This window comes from Xyrauchen texanus, chromosome 13, assembly GCF_025860055.1.
Source record: "Xyrauchen texanus isolate HMW12.3.18 chromosome 13, RBS_HiC_50CHRs, whole genome shotgun sequence".
Classification (NCBI taxonomy): domain Eukaryota; kingdom Metazoa; phylum Chordata; class Actinopteri; order Cypriniformes; family Catostomidae; genus Xyrauchen; species Xyrauchen texanus.
The window spans coordinates 40700542-40708873 of record NC_068288.1 but is presented as its reverse complement, the minus strand read 5'-3'; positions in this window follow the sequence as shown (position 1 = coordinate 40708873).

Here is an 8332-nt window from a genome sequence, read left to right as displayed (position 1 = left end):
TGCATTATAAAAGCATGTTATTATTCCTTCATCTTTGTGGTTAAACATCAGTGTAAAAAGGGAGGTCTGTATATTTTGCTTCACATGAAGTTAGACTGTATGTGACCATTGTATACTTTCTAACCAGCACACATACATATAGATATACTGCATGTATATACATATGTCAACACTTCATATGATGTGACCTTCCTTCCATTACATAAACAGGAACAACAGCTTCAGAAGCTGTTGAGTGATGATAAACCTAGTTCAGAATACAGTCACATAAGGAGTGTGGTTAAAAAAAAGGGAAAAATAATCAATAAAAAACATATCAACACATCGCTAGCACTTATTAACAAATACTGTATGTCTGATATGCTCATGTCATAAAGGCAATAACATGATACATGTTAAAAAAACACCTACAAGACAATAGCTGAAATAAAAACTCTTATATAAAAACCCCTTTTAAAACTCCTGGATTTGTAAGGAGTTTATACATAAGAGAAAAAAAATGATGTCTCTGCTCATATGAAGCACTGAACTCAATAGAGAGCTGAAATAATGCCTACATTGAAGAAAACGAACAAAGGGGCGCCATGTGCAGACAGTGTGCAAATTAACACTTCTATTATTGTGGCATGAAAAATACTATTTCCCCTCAGGATAAAAATGCAAATTTTGTTCAAACCTCAAACTATGCCATCGATTCATATAGAGCAAGAGTATAGCTGCCGGTTTTGTTTACAGAAGAGGCATTAATTCATATTTAAGGTCACTGAGCACTCGGAAAAAGGTGAAGTGCTTTTGAAATTGCATATCTCTAATAGCTATGAAAAATAGAATAAGTTGAATTTAGTCTATGTGGAATAATGTACATGAAAAAGGTTCACACAGCAAAACATTGCAGCAACATAAATTACCATGACTTTTCATGTAAATCCCTTTTTACTTTATTATTACACGGCACTGGTCTTATTGTGAATAAATCATCAAGTATGTTATTCCAAAGATAAAGTTTTATTTTACAATCTTTAATTGAATTATAATATTTTTGCCTCCACATCAGCTTTTCATTTTGTCTGACATCCCCAGGCTCTTATTTTAAGGAATAGTTCACCCAAAAATACAGTTTCTCTCACCATTTACTGACCCTTATGCCATCCCAGATGTGTAAGACTTTCTTTCTTCTGCTGAACTCAAATTAAGGTTTTTAGAAGATTTTCTGAGCTCTTTTGGTCCATACAATGCAACTGAATGGGTGCCAAAATTTTGAAGCTCCAAAAATCACATAAATCAGCATAAAAGTAATCCATGAGACTCCAGTGGTTTAATCTATGTCTTCAGAAGCGATATGATAGGTGTGTGTGAGAAAAAGATCACTTCTACATTCTTCTTGTGTTTTTGGTGATTCACATTCTTTATTTATACCCCCCTCCCCCTCCTACTGGGCAGCAAGAAGAATTTCTAGCAAAAAAAGAATTAAATATTGATCTTTTTCTCACCCACACCTATCATATCACTCTGAAGTCATATGGATTATTTTTATGATGCCTTTATGCGCTATTTGGAGCATCAACATTTTGGCACCCATTGACTTGCATTGGATAGACTAAAAGAGCTGAAATGTTCTTCTAAAAATCATAATTTGTGTTGTTCATTTTTTCTCATTGTTTACCCTGTTTCACTGTGAAAATAGGTTGCAAATGCTGTTCGTTAATTGTTTTATATACTGATTAAGTTTCTTTGGCAAACAAATTCTTTATATATTTAATGCACATAAGCATTCTACAGAACATAAAATTGTATGCTTTTTTTAAAGTTTCTGTCTTTAGGCTATAAATATTATTTGAGGTAAAAAGGTAGGGAGATTCTGAGCAAAATAAATTGACATAAAACATGGACAAAACTGAGGATACTGCATTTTGTGGTCTGTTAGTAACATGTCAAAGTGAAAGATTTTCGTCTGTCTACTAAATAGCTCACATAGATTTCCCCTTATTATTTTAATCACAGAGCTTAAACCCCATTTTTTGGCAGTTATCTCAACAGTGCAATCAACTGAACTCGTTCAAAGTCAATATTTTCAAAGAGGCAGTTGTCTGCTCCAAAGAGCATAAAATGGCAGGATTTCGGGAATTTCTCATAGCCACATGAATTTCAGCATGGAAATTGACCTTTACAGCTGATACAGCAAAGATACTGTCTTTCCAAATGACATGAGCAAAATTATGTCCAGCCTGATGGCTAAAAAGTGGCACAAGGAAAAGGGTCAGAGGGGCTATTGGTAGCACATTCTTGGATTTCTGGGTCTAAATTCCTTCATTTGGACTGTTTACAAGAGTCTTGAGAATCTACAGAGCTGACAACACTTGGCTCTTATTTGGGTGCAGAGGAAATGACTTTTTCTAGCAACTCTTCATCTGAAGTGCAAAATGGGGCATAAGTTCAGTTTTCAAGTGCCTAAGTTCATATCTGTTCACACTGGTTTGTGATTGAGTTACTTAAATGGTATTGTTGAGAATCAGTATGCTTCCCAGTACTGTGGAATGTTCCAATTTACAACCTGGTTTCATAGTTTCATGTTACTATACCAACATTTTTTAAAGATTTGTATGTGGCTCACTGTAGGTATCGCCACAGCTTCCCTGTGAAATGAACACTAGAGGTGCTTCAACAACAATTACTTTTATTCCCTTTCGCACAATTCACAAGTAAAAAGGCAACACTTATTTTTCACCCTGTTCCTTACACAATTTTATCTTATGACATCCAAATGCTTTTACTATAGCACTTGGCGTGCATGGCAATTCATTTTAATGATTGCATTGCATAACCATATATTTTGGATAGTTCACCCAAAAATGAAAACTACCTAATCATTAACATACTCTCATGCAATTTTTCTTCTACTGAACACAAACAAAGATTTTTAGAAGAATATCTCAGCTCTGTAGGTCCACATGATGCAAGTGAATGGTGACCAGAACTCAGAAGGTCAAAAAATGACAATAAAGGAGGCATAAAATGAATCCATACGACTCCAGTGGTTTAATCCATATCTTCTGAAGCTATATGATAGGTGTGGGTGAGAAACAGATAAATGTTTGTCCTTTTTTTTTACTGTCAATCTCCACTTTTGATCAGCCCCAACCATTAGGTGGCTGAATGATAAAGTGAAAGTCACTTCCACCCCAAAATGTGGAAGTTAAAGTGTAGATTTACAGGATCACTATTAGGTTACAAGCTTAAATATAGAACATGTAGTAGGCTTATATTTATACTAAATACAACTAATAAAACACATTTAAACATCTATTTCAGTACAAAAAAGAACAAATCAAACACTGAACATTTGAGCTACAATGCTACTTGATGGAAAAATTGTTTAAAAAGCTACAATTATGAAAACATGTTTGTATAATAAGTATGTTAATAACTACAGTATGTAAATTTATTAGTGTTGCTACTTGAAGTTGCATATAAGAATTTAAATCTTTGAAGGTTCTCTAATCTACCTTTCATCCTCATTGTTTTCATAATAGTCTGTTCACATAGCGACAGATTGCCCCCCTTTCCTTTGCCTCTACTGTTCTGCCTTTGAAGTCTTTGAAGATATGAACACTCATGGCCTCTTCATACTTGAGATTCACAAACCCTACAGATTATTTTCACGCAGGAAATTCAAACAACTGAGGAGTTTATGTTTCACCCATTTTGGATGTATTTTTAGTCAGGAATTGTGGAGAAAATTAATAGGAAATGATCTTATAATACTTTTAATCTGACTGGCAGTCAAAGGCGGCCCGTAAATGCAAACAGATTTAGTCCATCCAACGGGTCTGTTTGCACTTATTCCAGAAAACTGAGAAAGTAGCTGCTTCTTACAAATAAAATAACAGCCATCCAAAAAAGAATGATGTGATTACGGAGATCCCTTTATGTGACTGCAAGGCATTTTGTCTTTGTTAGACATATGTCCACTATGTTCCCTATCCAATTACTTTCATCAAACTGCAAATCCAAAGACTTCTGATGAAAACATCACATAGCAAAAGGGCCTACTGAATAAATGGAGCCAATTGACAGGTCTGACACAAGACCTTCAAATTTGTAGAACACAATAGGGTGCTCAATTTTAGAAGGGTCAATTGTAGTCGGGCCCGAGTGGTTGCAACTAATTTAAATGTTAATAAAACATTTGAGTGACAACATAATTACCTCTACCCATCTGTTCCTCGGGTCATACTTACCTGTTTTGTTTTTACTTATGCAGAAATGAAGACTTTCTTGGCAAATAGGATATTAGAAAAGATGAATGCACCTTACTCATCCTTACCTTTATGGAATTTAGTCAGTGCTAAGATTCACCATCATGAAACGCCCTGCTTAAAGTGATGAAGGGGTGGCTGTGGATCAGGTGGTTGAGCGGGTTGGGCAATAATCGCAGGGTTGGCGGTTCGATTCCTGGCCCACATGACTCCACATGCCAATGTGTCCTTGGGCAAGACACTGAACCCTAAGTTGCTCCAAATGGCAGGCTAGCACCTACCATGGCAGCACTGCTGTCAATGGTGTGTGTGAGTGTGTGTGTGTGCATGGGTGAATGAGTCACTGTGTAAAGTGCTTTGAAAAGCGCTAAGCTTAAATAAGTGCTATATATATGGAGACCATTTACCATGAAAATTCTGTTGTCATTTACTCACCATCACATTGCTCTAAACACAAAAAACCTTATCCGCTCATGTCAATACAATGATAGTGGATGCAGACCATCATGAAGGAAATCAAGCTTCAAAACGGACAGAAAAAGTACCATAAAAGTAATCCACATGACATGTGTGCAATATTCAGAGTCGTCTGAAGACATTCAATGGCTTTGTGTAAGGAATAGACAGAAATTTAAGACAATATTCTAATTATTAAAGACTGTGCCAGTTGGCCAAGTTCGCACACGACTCGCGAAAATTGAGAGTGCGAAGATATTTTAACAGAAACTCAAATTTAAACCTAAGAAGAAAAAATACAGTAGAGTTGGATTGTTTGAAACATTTCAGTGAATTGGTTCTTTTAAATTGTTGGTAACACTTTATTTTTCAGTGTCCTTGTTACACATATTACATGTATTGAATATAGTAATTACAGTAAATTATGTGTAATTAAAAGCAACTATCCCTAAACCAAACCCCAACCCTAAACCTATAGTAGGTACATGTTGTTAGTCAGTATCACTCAGTCAGTGGCGGCTGCTGGTCTTTTAAAGAGGGGAAGCTCATTTTCGGCCTACATTAAAAACTTATTTAACCTATTTTTTGTACTAAATCAATCTTAGGTGTTGATCTGCCCTGCTGTTTAATTCTAATTTTTTCCTCGTAAGGAAGACTTTCAAATGGCGTCGCCAAAATCAGGTCGACAATATTAGCACCGTCTGCCATCGTGTGCAGTTTCACCCATACGACGCTAGCCTAGCCTACTGTATGAATGAATGAATGAACGAACGAACGAACGCTCTAAAACAAAATATATTAAACTTGGTAAAACTGAAACAAGGAATGTGGTGTATAATTGTGTGAAATGTATTATGCAAATTGACAAGCAATTTCAGCCAAACAAATATAAAGAAATAGGTTGCAGCAGTTTGTCTTTCGACTACACTTGAGAAATCCGCGATGGGACTGAGCTGAAATAGCTTCAGTGACTTCTTATAGTACAGATTCGCTGTCAATCAAAAGGAGATGCAGTCTTTCGACAGATCCTCCAATCATCACGCTGAAGCCCGGAGTCCGGGCCAGCCCACTCCTCATTCACCTCCAGAGACGCTGAGCGTCCGTGGGCGGGACATAATCGCAGCATTTATCCAATGACCGTCTATTTTCGAGCACTGAAAAAACTGTTCAGAGCAGCCCCATTGAAGTCAATGGACGCTCGGCTTCAACAGGGAAATGCACTGACGCTACGGGAATGTATGAGAAGTAAATCGAGTCAGCCGACCTGCTATATGTAATGTAGCTGATTCTGAACGAACTCGTCTTCGAGATGAACGTGTTCTAACGCATTTTTAGACAATAAATTGTTTACACAATAGTACATATTTGACCATTATTTTTTTACATTATAGGGGAAGCTGAGCTTCACTTGCAGTCTTAAAGAAATCCCCACTGCACTCAGTACTTACGTGTGTAATTACACAGTAACAAGGACACTGTAAAATAAGTTGTAACCAAGTGTTTCAATTGAATCGGTTAAAAGACTAATTTAACGATTCATTTGCGTGATCAATCAAAAAAGTTCACAGAAATATAAGCATGGTATATTTACATATTTTAAAATGTTTAGTAAAATATATGTAGGTTTGTTACTGTTTATTACCATGTATTGTTATATTGGCACATTTAAATATAAATTCTTCTTTATTGATAAAGTGTGGAAAACATGCCTTGATAATTTTAACTAGTTTTTCTTTTCTTTTTTTTGTATTTAACTTCATTCATTGAACATTTTTTATCTACTTTGCAACAATGACTGTAGAAATGATGGCTTGAGCTTGATCTTAAATTAAATATAATGCAAAATGATATCTTTTTTTTGCTTGTGGCAGTTCCGAAGTGAAATGTCCACTGAATTGTGCTAAAAGGGAGTTACATTTTCTCCCAAACGGATGAGGTTTTGAAGGTTAATGCTCTATTGAGTTTTAAATCAACAAAATCTACCTCCCTACCCTAAACCTTAAACCTAAACCTAACCAACAGTTCAGGTTTGACAGCTTAAGAGGAAAGGTTTTTATTGAATAGCAAGGGACATGAGTTGATGCTGACAAAATATAAATTTTTGTATTTATTAGCATTTTAGTGGTCAGTTGTCGGTTTTGACCTATTGATCATCGCAAGCATTTTGTATCACTATCTGTGGTACATGCTTATTTGAACTATGCAGAACACACTCAATAGCTCTCTTCAAACATTTGCTTTCCTTCTCTACTTGTTTTTATTTTTTGGCTTACCATAAAAGTCCAGAAACAAGAGGCCTGAGCAGAAAGCCAACATCAACAAGAAAACATTAAGAATGTTTCGGTCTGGTATGGTCAGCAAACCCTAAAATTACAGCAACAGTTAGATATGGCCTGAAGTGTTTTATATCAATTTCCTGTTACATAAAGTACATTAATCCTTCTCAAGCTGCAAATAATGTCATCAACCATTGAGGGGATTGTTAATGGCAACTACCCCTATTCTTGGGGATTTTTTTTTAATGATAAACAAAATGCTTAAATGCCAAAAAAAATTCCATCTCAGTTTTATTTTGAGTGATTTAGTGAGGGAGTTCAATTCAATCTTTAGACAGAGAAACATATGTTTATGAGCCTTGATTGGCCCAAACTCACTCGACAATGTAAACAAACATGTTTGTTGCTGGGCAGCTTAATCGCTGTGAAATGTTCTCATGTTTATAGCAGAGAAAGAGTATAAATGAGCCTTAAAAATATCAGGACATTGTAAAATGCCATAAAACTAACAAGGATTGACTCGCACTAGTGTATTTCTGATGCATTTAAAATGCATTTAACAGCACAAGTCACAGAAAACCCCTGATTATTATGTTTTATTTTAGAAATCACCTCAGGATGTAGAAAATGCATCATGAATTATGTTCAAGTACCTCTTTGAATCTGCAATTACCTTTAAAATGTAATTATTTTAGGGGTCTCATTTTGAAGCACATTGATTCAAATAAATATTTAATCTAGAGGTAACTTGTTTTTGAACTTGAAGTTGTTATGACTGAAAAAAAAAGCAGAAAATGTTTTATTCTGAATCTATTATATTGCTTGGATTTATAGTAAACTACAGTAACTATAAAATAAATATTAGGGTTGTGTTCATATTTGTTCATGGGATAGCTAATAAAAGCTCTGTCATCATTTACTCCCCACCATGTTGTTCAAAACACGTGTGATATACTTTTTCTGTGAAACAATAAAGAACATGTCAGGAAGAACTGCTAGTGACTACCTAACATCTCCTTTTATGCTCCATTGAAGAAAGTATACCAATTTGGAACAGACTTTTCATTTTTGATTCTATGATCCATTTAATAGACACCAGAACAGGGTTCTCACAGTCATAGATAACCTTGAAATATCATGGAATTTTTTTATTTCTGAAATGAATATATATTTTTCTAGATAAGTTCTAAAAATATATTTCATTGGCTAGATCTTGCTCTTGTGTAGGGCTTGTGTACAGTAAAACCTAAAAGTCATGATGTTCAGTTCATGCACAAATCATTCCTTGAATCAGACTAAATCAATGAATGAGTATTCCAGTAATCACATACAAATGGAAAATGT